Source organism: Gymnoscopelus microlampas (genome assembly GCF_963454915.1).
Source record: "Gymnoscopelus microlampas genome assembly, chromosome: 6".
Lineage (NCBI taxonomy): Eukaryota > Metazoa > Chordata > Actinopteri > Myctophiformes > Myctophidae > Gymnoscopelus > Gymnoscopelus microlampas.
In genome coordinates this window covers 21,180,546-21,194,389 of record NC_139943.1, presented here as the reverse complement: position 1 = coordinate 21,194,389, position 13,844 = coordinate 21,180,546, and positions in this window count along the sequence as shown.

The following is a 13,844-nucleotide window of genomic DNA, read 5'->3' as shown; positions in this document are numbered from 1 at the left end:
GGGGGGTGCAGACAGAGACAGAAAGAGAGAGAGGACACTGAGAGTGAATGAGAAAGAGAGAGAGAAGTAAGGAAGGAAGAGAGAAAGCAGGCAATCTCATATTTAATGCTCAGTTATTGGAACTGGCGAGTGGGGCTTTGTTCCCGCCATTTGCTGTGGCTTTTGAGTCCATGGCTCCTCTGGCTCCCTCTGTCAGCGCCGGTAAAAGAGGCTGTGAGTGACTCTTCATCTAATGATGAATAGTGGGCCCAGCGAGGCAGAGGGAGATTACTCCCCAGAGAGCCTTAGGAGCCCCGTCACTGTGATTTATGACATATTTATCTGTCTGCCATATCTGAGGTGCTGTCACCGCCGCCGTCGGAATGAAGGAGGAGATGAGGAGGTTGACGGGGGAGAGAATTATGCAGCTATAATTGTCAATCATAGCTGAGATTGAGTGCAGAGTGAGGGCTGTTTTCATAACGGAGGTGCTTAGAGCTATCGTGGAGGGCAAGGGGGGAGGCCTCTTAAATGAGAATGATATCCACATTATAGATATATAAATATATATGCTTAGATAACCATGCCTCAAATGAGAATAATATTCATATTATTTTTCACCCACCGTCTGTGACAGGGGTGATCTGCTTAGTGTTTGGCTAGACCCAGGGCAATCTTAGGGCCTAACCCTACACAGTGGAACAGAGCTTATATTGTATAGCAAATCGCATTCAGATACCCATCATTCACGGTAGGGCTGAGGGCAGCTATATACTGTACTTCTTTAACCGCATGAACCCTATTCTGAGGTAAACGTTCATATCTAAAATCTCACAAGCTCATCACGTTGCGACGTGTTGTGAGCTTGTAGATCGGCTATTTCAGGAAAAAAGATTTGATGTAGAGGGAAAAAAGGAGGTGTCCTCTGTCCACCCATGGGGGACTCCGGTTAACGAAGTACTGTATATACGGTATAACTGGTTAAGATGCACAGAAAATTCACTGAGCCTTTGGCCCTCACATATTATTCACATTAGCTTTTAATATTTTCTGAATATTAGAAATGTTGTAGCTTTTTTTTCGTCTGATGTAAAACTACATCAGTATACAGTAAATACTAAACAAAGCTTAGACGATTGTATCATTTTGCACCGCAAGTTATAAATAATGCAATTGAAAGTTCACACAATTGGGACATAAATCTCTCTTTAAACTTCACGTTGAAAGTAAATTGCTCCATTGATTTCCTCCAGCCTCCTCAATCTGGGCATTTTGTGTGGCACATTCTAGAAGACCCTGAGAGAGAGAAAGAGAGAACGAGAGAGAGAGAACGAGACAGGGGGGCAAGAAGGGAGAAGAGAGAGAGTGCATCGCATCCGAGAGCCTGGCAATATGCCTGATTAGAAACAGTGCAGTGGAGTGGAAAACTCATTAAACAATGTATAAGCTTCTTAATCAAATCAATAGCCAAAGTAACTCCAAACTGATAGCTCTTATCAAAGCCTGAGTAAAGCTCCAGTCTTTTCTCATTTAATTACAAGTAGAAAGCTGGGACTGGGATTTGGCCTGCTTGAAAAAATGAAGATGTTTGTCTCAACAGTTTAGCAGTCTTGGATATAGCAGACAGATGAAGATAAAGAAGAGTAAGATAGAGAGAAGAAGAGAAGAAGATAAACCTTTAAAGAGGGAGAATGGGGTATTTGGAGAGAAACTGTTTTGATAGCATTACTGAAATGTAACATTCACCGTTTCTGGCGTGCTATTCTTCTTTATTGTGACATTGTGTCACATTTCTTTTTTCAGTTTTCAGTGTGTGTGTGTGTGTGTGTGTGTGTGTGTGTGTGTGTGTGTGTGTGTGTGTGTGTGTGTGTGTGTGTGTGTGTGTGTGTGTGTGTGTGTGTGTGTGTGTGTGTGTGTGTGTGTGTGTGTGTGTGTGTGTGTGTGTGTGTGTCAGACTGGGGAAGTAGTGCAGGTAATTAACTTACTGAAAGTGCAGATGTTGCTAAGAAGTCATGGTGTTGCTGCATGCAAGTGACCCCCTCCCCCCCCCCCCCCCCCCCCACACACACACACACACACACACAAACATAACCATACATACACAATCACCCCCCACACACATATAACCAAATACCCCCACACAGCATCTGCTGGCCTCAGCTAAGCACCTTCCTTAGCTCGTAGGAGCTCAATCTTTTCCACTTGACAGCAGTGCAAGTGAAGCCATTTAGTGGCAGCTGGTTCGAGTGTGGCCAGCAGTAGATGGGCTGGAAAGCCCTGTGTGCTTTAATTAATTGGAGGGGAGATTACATGGTCTTTCAACCATGTAGTTTGTCATCAGAATCCATTACAGATTGATATGAGACGCTTCTCCACGGTGTCAACTGCAATTTAGAGGACCACTAAAGTTGAAAGGGTGTGAAAGTTTTGTGCTTAGGCTAGGTGTGCTGGAGCCATCCGCAAAATGCAGGTGGCCCCGATGTGGTTGTGTTGAGCAATTTATATGTGCAACTTTATTTATTTATTTACAGCTATTACATGGAGCTAAGTAGGTAAACAAATGCACAAACGAATGAAGGTATACTATAAATGAACGAGTGAAAGAGAAAACAAGCAAGAGTTTTTTTAAACAAATTAATGTATGCTAAAATGCATTATTCATCCATTTACATATTATAGAATTTTAACAATGCCTCTGAATAATGTTGCATTTGCTATAACAGATTGATAGTGATCTAAATAATTTGTTACGGTTGAATAAGCCCTCAAGTAGGGAGACACTATCGCCAATGGCAGTTTAGCAAACCGAACTAAATAAGTGAATGATGTTTATCTCAACACCACATTATTATTAATTTGGGAATTTGAATACTGTGACACTGGAACAAAAGAAATAAAAATGACAAAAGGGCCCCAGCAAAAAGAAACACGGCAGGTAAAACACAAAGGGATAAAGGGAGATACAAGAAAAGAAAGAGCAAAATAGCCATTTGACTTTTCAGTGTGATTTCATTGCATTATTAACATAACTGGATTTTTGAATTATTATTGTTATATATTATTTTTAAAGTGATTTTATCTGATAGAAAGAGTGTTCTTTTGAGTATAGTAAATATATCAAATTAGACAAACAGGCCTAGCAAGCTACAGTAGCATACCAATTAGATGAATCACACTTGATTCACACAAATATAGTATTTTGGTGATCAATTAAATTCTCTCATCTCTGAGTAACATTTTCCCTGGCAATGAATGTACAGTTAAATCCATTATAGCAATCCACGACTGCCTTCAGATTCAGCCAGGCTCAATTTAATGGCAACATTATCTACTCTCTGTATGTATTCAGTCATCTCTCAGGGCACACTTTTGTGGGTTATTGTCTCCTTCTTATTGTCTTTTCCAATGACAGTCCTTTTAACTTGCCAAGCATACAGCTCTTGCTTGCTGCTGATAATTGAGGTCTGCTACACAATTCCACACACACACACACACACACACACACACACACACACACACACACACACACACACACACACACACACACACACACACACACACACACACACACACACACACACACACACACACACACACACACACACACACACACACACACACACAGGCTGTCGCTGTAAATAAAACATCAATTAGAAACCAGCCCATTAAATTCCAGTATAGGGGGACTGTTTGCTTGAACACCAACCAGGTACAAGTTTTTAACCCAGTGAAGTTGAGGAGGTAATTGCCGAGACACGCACATGTACGTCTATGTGTGTGTGTGTATGTGTGTGTGTGTGTGTGTGTGTGTGTGTGTGTGTGTGTGTGTGTGTGTGTGTGTGTGTGTGTGTGTGTGTGTGTGTGTGTGTGTGTGTGTGTGTGTGTGTGTGTGTGTGTGTGTGTGTGTGTGTGTGTGTGTGTGTGTGTGTGTGCGTGCGTGCGTGCGTGCGTGCGTGCGTGCGTGCGTGCGTGCGTGCGTGCGTGCGTGCGTGCGTGCGTGCGTGCGTGCGTGCGTGCGTGTGCGTGTCTTGCATCCATCTTCTTCCTTAAAGTTGCTCACATACAAGAGATATAGTCTCTTTGGAGCCTGACATCTCATACCAAATCTTGAAAACAGATCCCTGACAGAGAGAGGCATGAGATGCAGTCAGGCAAAGGCATGTTGACAGCTAAAGCATAGTAAATAAATACCACTTGTCTTTTCTTTTTTGCGTGATTCAAAATAAGTTGTGCACTTCAGGCAACCTTTTCCACAGCTGAGACAATTCAGTGGGGAGCGATTTAAAGATTTCAAAGTTTAATCGGCTCTATTTTGAAGTTTTTCTCTTTAATTGACACTTTCATCTACTTAAAGCACTGTTTGACGATTCCCCAGGAGGCCGAGATTAAACATTGTTTTAGCTGTTGGCATTTCTTTGAAGAGTTTGAGCACACACTTGAAAGCTGATAGTTGAGAAATGAGAAAGCAAAAAAGTAACCCACTGACTTCATCATCAAAACTTGAAAAGGAAAATACCTTACCAATAACTTATCGAAATGACAAAATGTCTATCCTCTTTTTTGGAGAGGAATCAAAATGTGTGCTCTTTGCACAGTTACACTTCATTCATCTTTTATGATCAGAGGAGGTTTTTTTCTACGAAGGCAATGACTGCCACAACCCATTTATGTCACACTGCTCCATCTGTGACAGGTTCAGTCAAAGAAATATTATAATCTCATTTAACTTCCATTTGTTAGTCCAGACACTTACTTCTGCCCCTCCCAGAGATACTTATAGACATATTGTGATGCTTCAGACTGTCTTATTAGCCAGTAATCCTTTGGACAAATGGAACTGTATCAGTTAAGATTATCACCTTGGCATTGGCATGTTTCTACGGTGGGCAACAATAGCAATACCACAACACTTGACCATGTCTCACATTCTTTTAAGTAAAACAATACGCTTTTGCAGTTATACGCAGAATTACAATCTAATTTTAAAGACACAATTGACATTAGCATACTAATCCAATTAGTGTAGAGATGATGAGGGGTGGATCTGAATGGTTCAAGTAGGCTTTGTGAGATATGTCGGGTAACACTTTCGAGAACAGGTGTCGTCTCTGACCACAGAGTCGATTTCCCAAAACTGAGCGACATAAATCCCACTAAGGTTAATTTACACTTTATCACCCAACCCTTACGACAAGTATAAAAAAAGTCACACGCAACAATCTTCTACAGTTGCATCTTTGACCATATTTTTGTCGAGCAACACTTGCCGAAAGAGTTTTTCAACAGTATAAAGTATAAATTGGCCTTGCCAATCTATACTTTGTTGAGTTATTTACTGTTATACAATAATTAACAACATCACAACATTTTAAAAGTTATTGTACTTTTCGAAAGATAGTTGAAGACAAGATCATAACACTGACAAACTGGATCCTCCATGTTTTTGAGACATTGAATAATAAACACAGACACATAAAAACAGACATGCCAGTATATACCACCACCTCCTAATTATTCTACTTCTGGCACAACCTGGGTCAAAAGAAAAAACAACTGACACACTTTTGTATATCTACTCCTCAGCCCAAGAATACCACTAAAGAAATGCATGCAACAAACTTTCACCTCTAACAAGCCTTTAGTAATTGACTTGCCCCTCAGGATGAAAGAAAGAGGCAATAAAGGAAAATCTAACATGTAACATGTACTGTATATTTAGGATAGTAAACTTTTAGAAAAGAGAGAGGGCAGTGATATGCACATGCACAGCTTTCTCGTACGGTGTCATGACTTGGTCTGCACTGAGTCTCATCAAAGTCTGCCTATTAGTTAAATCTCAGACGATTAAATGTTGTTAGCGGAGGCCAACTGAGTCTCAGCACCGTAATTAAAGAAAAACAGCGTGCATCATTCCGTGCCAACAAATGGTGTCATGCGCTCATCTTGGACCAGCTGGTAGTGGGACTAACACTTAACCGGTGGAGGATTTACCAATCGGGGTCGCAGGAATGTGCAGTTAACTGTCTTGTAATGCCGGGGGTTCTTCCACATTAGATCAGCACAGGGGCAGCGTGTGAATACTGACTCCTTCCCGCCATGTTCCTTTCGGTGTCAGTGGATTTGCAACTTCAGTATGTCAGTGTCCAGTATGGGTTCATTTAGTGTGTATAGGACACAAGCATAAAATGTGGAGTATAAATCTAGAGTTATATGTATTCATTCTCCATAGTAGGCTATGTCAGGTGTAGCCTATTATTACTACTGTATATGCACAATGTATGAGTTCCTGTTTTCCCAGTGATGGAAGAAGTACTCCGACTTAACTAAAAGTAGCAATACCACAACATAGAAATACGTGAAGCAAATTAAAAGTACCTCATAATTGTACGTAAGTACAGTACTTGAGTAAATGTACTTAGTTACTTTCCACCACTGTCTTTTCCTCTAGTGTGACAACACTTTACATGAAGTCAAGTCAATACAAATCACAGCATTATACTGACAAACATCAGTCATTGGTGTCGCTGCTATTTGGTTTGCATTCGTATTTTTCCAATAAATATTAAGAATTTATACGACCATGGCCTTTGCACTGGATTATATAGGCCTACCTCACCAGCCAAAGCCGGATGGAGCGTGGAGCTTTCAAATAAGAACCACACCCTGGCGCGCTGAGTCTAATTACCATAAACAGAATCTCATTCCCATGTCCTCACTCGCCGTCTCATTACTGTATATCAAACCAACACAGGCCAAAGCTAGTGTTCAGACACCGAACACCTCCAGCCGGCCGTTGTTCCTGCCTTAGATTAATGATGTTCCGAGGCCTCGGCCTAGCAGGTGAAAATGTGCTGCTACAATTATTCTGGCGTCGAAATAACAGCCCACCAAATGGCGCTGTCAGCCCTCGGGTTTAATTGCCTTGGCACCGGTGCCAACTATAATCACCTGTCACGGCAAACACAACGGCTGCATCTGTTTACACGTCTGTCAGAGTTGCCAGTATGCACCCGTCTTCAAGAGTGGAGACACAGCTTCAGTGGAGTGCATGACCCCAGACATATATAAGGTCATATGTCCCCTTGCTTTGGAAGGCACTCGCTCTGCAGGGGGGTTAGGAGTCCTGAAGAGCAATAAGGTGGATTTACCAAAAATAAACACAGCACTTTTCCACTGCTGCTTTATCTTAATATTATGCACACAGAAGTGCATCCAGTATTAACGTAAAAAGTTAATTTGAGATCATCATAAAAGACGTTGGAGGCCTGTAGGCCATTTTAGCTAAATGCAAGATTGAACTTGGGAGATTTGTTCCAAAATGACTGAATTAGGAATGCAGTCGTCATTGCTCAGACAGTGTTTTTAATATTATATCTACTGAAAATGTGCTTGGGACTGGGAGGTATAAGAACTTTTTTCTCACCTCTCTATATTCACTCTACTTTGAATTTACCGACCGTTCTAGGGTCACAATGTAAACAAGTCCCCATGACTTTTTTGTGTTATCCTTTTAGCCCAAATGTCTGACAGTCTAATAAACTCAATCAATCAATCTAACTAACTAACTCATTTCTGTGAAAAGCATGTGACTATAATAGAACCATTAAATAATAAATACTGTACTACCTCAAACACTTTGTACACACACACACACACACACACACACACACATAAATTAACATACATCCACAAAAATACAGAAACAAACACACACACACACAAATGAATACACTCAAGCACAGACAGACACAGACACACACACACACACACGCACACGCACACGCACACGCACACGCACACGCACACGCACACGCACACGCACACGCACACGCACACACACACACGCTCCTCCAGATCTGACCCCCTGCTCGTCCACCAGAAGTGGCCTCTGACAGCAGCAGCTGGGGCTCCCGGCCCCCCCTCTCCCCTCACCAGATTGATGAAATTTTCATAACCACCTATCCCCAAGTCATAGTTCACCTTCAACATAATTTATGACCCGCTCCGGAGCCTTGAACAGACAATATGCTCACCATGAGATGAGCTGGGACAAGTTAATCCACTAGGACCGGGAACGCATCCGTGTTATTTTTTTAGATTTCTTTGGGCTATTAAAAAATAGCAGAATTACAAGCTCATAGCCCGGCACTGAGTGCCGGGCTATGAGCTTGTAGATCTGCTATTTTTTTTTATCGTGAAAACTCCCTGGGTCCCTGGAACAACATATTTTGAGATGGGGGTCTGCGGCCAAATACACATCATTTTGGGGGCCCTTGACATGAAAAAGTTTGAGAACCACTGATATAGCAAAATAGTTTTTTGAGCGGTGCAACCGCTCCTATAAGAGGGTTTAGGACCCATCCGTGGTGGAAGTTTTTCTTTCCGTCGTGCAAATGTGTCTTTCGCTGTGACGCCATGCTGTGGAAAACACGCCGATAGGCTAAGCTTTGCAGGACGTGCTGTGATTGGCTAGCGAGACACATGATGAAATTAACTTCAAACTTTGCAGACGCACTGTGATAGGCTAGCGAGACGCATGATGAAATTATTAATAATGTAAAAAATGTAAGCACCGCTCAATTTACACTATGATGAAATTGATAACTCATAAATATCACCGCTCACTTCACACTGGGTGTGTTTTTTTTTAAACTGTTAGGATTAGAAGACATTTGTAGAATCCCTAAGCAAAGATTTGAGTTACAAATGTTCGCTTTAAAAAATATATATACTCAAACATTTGCACACATTTTAAAAACAAATCAAAAATAGCAGATCTACAAGCTCATAGCGCGACACTTGGTGCCACACTATGAGCCTGTACATCTGATATTTCTGTAGCCAAAGAAATCTAAAAATTACACAGAAACGTTCCCGGTCTTAATGGGTTAAACAATGAGGTGAGCAGGCTCACTGCTTTGCTGTAGTTTTACAGTGCAGCGCTGATGTTTGCCTTTTTGATACTGTGCTGTACTTTACTTGCTGATGTTCTACATTGATTGTTTACATAGATTTTTACTTTTTTTATGTTACCATGGGCTCTGGGAAACTGTTTAAAACCCTTGGTTTTTGGAAAAGTTTGTGGACCAAATTAATAGTATGAATCCACGCAGTGAAGCTTGAGTGTTTAAAACCTGTTGTACAATTCCAAAATATATTATGGTCATCTGTTGAGAAGTTTGGCTTTTCCTATGAAGAACGCACGTTTTCCATTTACGTTCTTATTAACAAATGAAAAATGACAAATTGAAGCCTTCTTTCTGTATGTGGCATTATGTAGGAATTTATATAACCACTTTAATCGTGGCATCCCATCGCAGCGTGACGCATTGTGAGCTTGTACATATAGGTTAAATAAGTTAAATGAGTTTACGTTCTTAGATGACAGCAATGTAGTGTATTTACAAATTAGAAATGACATAAAGTAACATACATTGATTCTGTATGTTACATTATGCTGTAATTTATATAGAATATCTAGCCATTAACCACTTTAACACTGGCATTCCATCGCAGCGAGACACATTGTGAGCTTGCAGATTGGTTATTTTAAAAATAATTTAGAATCTCTTTGTGGTTAGTCTTTCAGTGGTTAGCCTATAAATCAACCCCGTCATAAATCTCATGACTGACATTTGCTGTCACAGTTTTGATGCAAAATGTCTTCAAGAAATGAGATGCACTGATTCACCATTGTCATGGCTATTGTTCCTGCGGCATTCATTCCTGCAGCAGATGTCAAAACTGTGACAACTGCAGACCAACATACTTAACCTCTCTGTGGCCTTGGGCAGACAAGTGCAGTCAGAATTAACATTCACATTTCACATTGACACTGACCTTAACCCAGTCCCTCTCCACTTAAAGAGCAGGTCAATAACCATCAGTAATTAGTGTTGGTTGGTGTGTGTGTGTGTGTGTGTGTGTGTGTGTGTGTGTGTGTGTGTGTGTGTGTGTGTGTGTGTGTGTGTGTGTGTGTGTGTGTGTGTGTGTGTGTGTGTGTGTGTGTGTGTGTGTGTGTGTGTGTGTGTGTGTGTGTGTGTGTGTGTTCATCTGTCTGTCTGTGTGCTGACACATTTTTCAAAGCACACGTGTTTGTATATGCACATGCGTGTGTGCGTGAGAATGCATTTGTATACTGTATGTGTATGTGTATGCACGCACGCACGCACGCACGTATATAGATAGATATATACTGTATGCATATACGGTATATAATATATATATATACTGCATATGTATTTGTGTGTGTATTTGTGTGTGTGTGTGTGTGTGTGTGTGTGTGTGTGTGTGTGTGTGTGTGTGTGTGTGTGTGTGTGTGTGTGTGTGTGTGTGTGTGTACATTCCCTCGTCTGTCTAGACTTCAGAAATAAATAGATTTTAAAATGCAGGGAGCTGCTGAAACCACTTTTAGTTATATCATCACTGTCAAATCTCTCTTTTCATTGTCTTTCAGCACTGTGTCAGACACATCCCATTTCAAGCATTCATTTCAAGCTCCTAAAAATAACAAAAGCAGAATAGTTTTGTTGCTGCCTACTTTTTGCTGAGTGAAAAGAAGTCTGTCAGTAGAACAAAGAAGGGAAGTGATGAGTTTTGCTCAAAAGTCAATTTTTAAAAAGGGGTAGACTGTATACAATACTATACATACTAAACTATAACTAATATGAAACTAAAACTCATTCATTTATATGTATGACTATTTTTAATACCTTTGCTTGTTTAAAAATTGGATGAAAATGATTACAATGGATGGAAAATTATTGTGCAATGGACAGGGGATGACAATTTGAACAAAACATTTGGACATTTTAATTTGATTAAAAGTTTGGAATAAGTTGTTTCCGTGTTGACAAATTGCTAATGCTACACAGATTCTTAATTCTACACAGACAGTAATTACAGGCCTAGTTACAATTCATGGGAATCGGAATCAGACGTAATTCTAAATTGTTACAGCACAGTCAGCCATGTCCATAAATCATATAACGCCCTTTGGCGATCCACCCACGCGCACACACACACACACACACACACACACACACACACACACACACACACACACACACACACACACACACACACACACACACACACACAGGGAATGCTCTTAAGCATACTCCTACATGGGCAAAGAAACTACTCAATCAACTTGGCGTTTATACTGTAAAATCAGGATGAAAAATGATTCTGTCAAACAAAATCTTCTGCTTTCTCACCATGATGCGCTACACAAGAGTATACTAATTGTTCTTTTAGACTAGAGGGAAGTGTTATTCATTGCCCTAAACAGCAGAGTTGGCCGAGGTGAAATCACTCCTATGAAGACAGATCACTCTATCATTCTGAGTGGTGTGGCCTATATTGTCTGTTACCTCCCCACAGAATTCCTACACAGTAAAATCCACAGTGTCAATTTAACTCAGAGAGTGTAAATAGTGAAAAAAAACACCGCTCATCTGCCAGTAGACTTGGTGGTGAGGTGCTGAAGCTCCGATTCTTAAATGTTTTTTATATATATAGCAAGCTTTCGGTCATAGACTTTCTTCATAAACGCCTGAAGAAAGTCTATGACAGAATGCTTGCTATATAAACACAAATTCAAATCTGATTTTGCAGTTTTGAGAGTGCGGAGGCTCCCTTTAATTGTTAAACTCAGAGAGTGTACAAATGGAATCAAATGGACAGATAAAGTTCCATTTCTTTTAGTTTTACACTCTCAGAGTTAAATTAACACAAGGATTTTACTGTGTCTCTCTTTATGTTAACATTGACATTTCACTTAAAGTCAATTGCCCGAAATGATACAGTATGCTAAATTACTTTACATCTTTGGATAAATAAATAGCTGACAATAAATGAACCCACGTTTCAGATTATATATAGGATTAGCAATAGCGTGTAAGTTTGTAAAAGTTTCGACTAGACTAGGTGCATAGGCCTACAATGTATTGTATAGGCTATATTGTCAGTGTGAATCTGTCTTTTGTGTTGTATAGGTCATCCTGTTATTCTAACCCTCTGTGTGAGGTTTGTTCCACTCTTACAAAAGGACAGCTTGCAATTACTCAACAGTTTTGAAAGATGACCATACATCTAAGACCGGATCACCTAGATTTTACAAGTGTTTTGTTTTGAACAAGAGAAAGTGTTTTTTCTTTTACTCAGATACTGCATTTTATGTCTCCAATCCCTTTTCAATATTTTATTTAGTGAATTCTAACAATGGTAAACTGTGATGTACAGTACAGTATACACGTATGTGCATTATACACACTACAGTAAAACTGATGACTAGACTTTGAACAAAACTCAATGTTCTCCTCACTTGAGTGATATATTATGACCTAAAGATTTTGTAAACTTAGATTGCCCAATCCTTTCATAGTCTAAATTTGTATTCAACACTGACAACTCAACAAGAAACATTATACACTGCTACCATCAAAGTATACAGAAACATTTGCTGAGCAGGTCTGCTGCACACCAGATTAGAATAGTGGCCTTTCTGTATAAGCAGCAGAATGTGATCACTTTGGCAGTAAAACAGTGCCATCGTTGCTTTACAAACGACTGATGAACAGTTCCCGAAGCAATCCCCAAGTTGGAATGCAAGAAGAGAAGATATATTTCAAGCCTGATGTATACTTTTACAGAACTTACAGATCTGTTATTTTCAGTATGTGACACTATCATGCGACTGAATATACAATTTAAGCATCAGTGTGTGTTAACCAAGTGCCACCTAGTGTCAATTCTGTGAGGCTCTGGGATTCAGTACTCTGGATGGCAGGCTATTAGTGTCATGCTGAAATTCAAAGATAGAATACTCATACACCTACCTACCCCCAACCATGTACAATACTAACCCAAAAATAAAACCACCATGTCTTGTCACATCTGGCTCCTGGCAATAGAAACCTGACTGTGGGCCTGAAGGATGAAATGGGGGAACAAGTCTGATATTTATAATTTCAGCATCTGAAATGTATTGAAATGGCACACCATCTTAAATGACATGACTCTCCTGTCTACCCTGAGCTCTGTAACAACCAGCCATTCTGATTTTTTTGCTCAGCAACAGAATCTGACCCGCTGCCCCCAGTGACACTCATCTGAATAAATTGAATAAAAGCCAAGACAAGACAGCCAGGAGATGTTTGAAAGGGGAAATCTCCCTATATTACAATGGGTGGAGAGGAGAAGGTAAAAAAAAATAGGGGGTGGGGGCTCTCCATGCTCGTCTGATCATGTGCTTGACAGTTCCGTGCGGAGGTGGGCACGGCCTGTTGAACAAAAGGTCGGCAGGCATCATGGAACTCAACGACAGGCCGACTCCCTGACAGTCCAGCACTGACAGACACACATTTTACTTCATCGACGACCAGCCAACCGCCAGTGCACCAAACTGCCATGACCCGCCTCAACCCTGCTCCTGCTAAAGAGTGAGTGGGGGGGGGGGTGGGGGGACTGGGTCAAAGGTTAGGGCTTAAAGAAGCAGCCATGAGAAGAGACTGTTACGGCCCAGTGATTGCTATGTAGCAAGGCCAAGAGCCCCGTTGCCTGACATGTAGTGAACTCATTCTGTCTGTCCTGCAGCCAGAAGCCAGCTCATCTCACTGCAGGCAACTAAATTAGACCCATTGCCAATTCATGAAAGACAAGACATCTCTGACAGTTTGCCTGTCAAATTCCCCTGGATGTAAACCAGTGAACCTCTTCATAAATAGGCCTACACATGTAAAGTTAGGCCAGATGGAGCACTGAATATATTGGCCCATTGTCTCCTTAGGAACATGATTATTGGTAAGGAAATTAAGGAATTCATTTTTTAGAAGCGAATATGTGGAAACATTGAACAGACT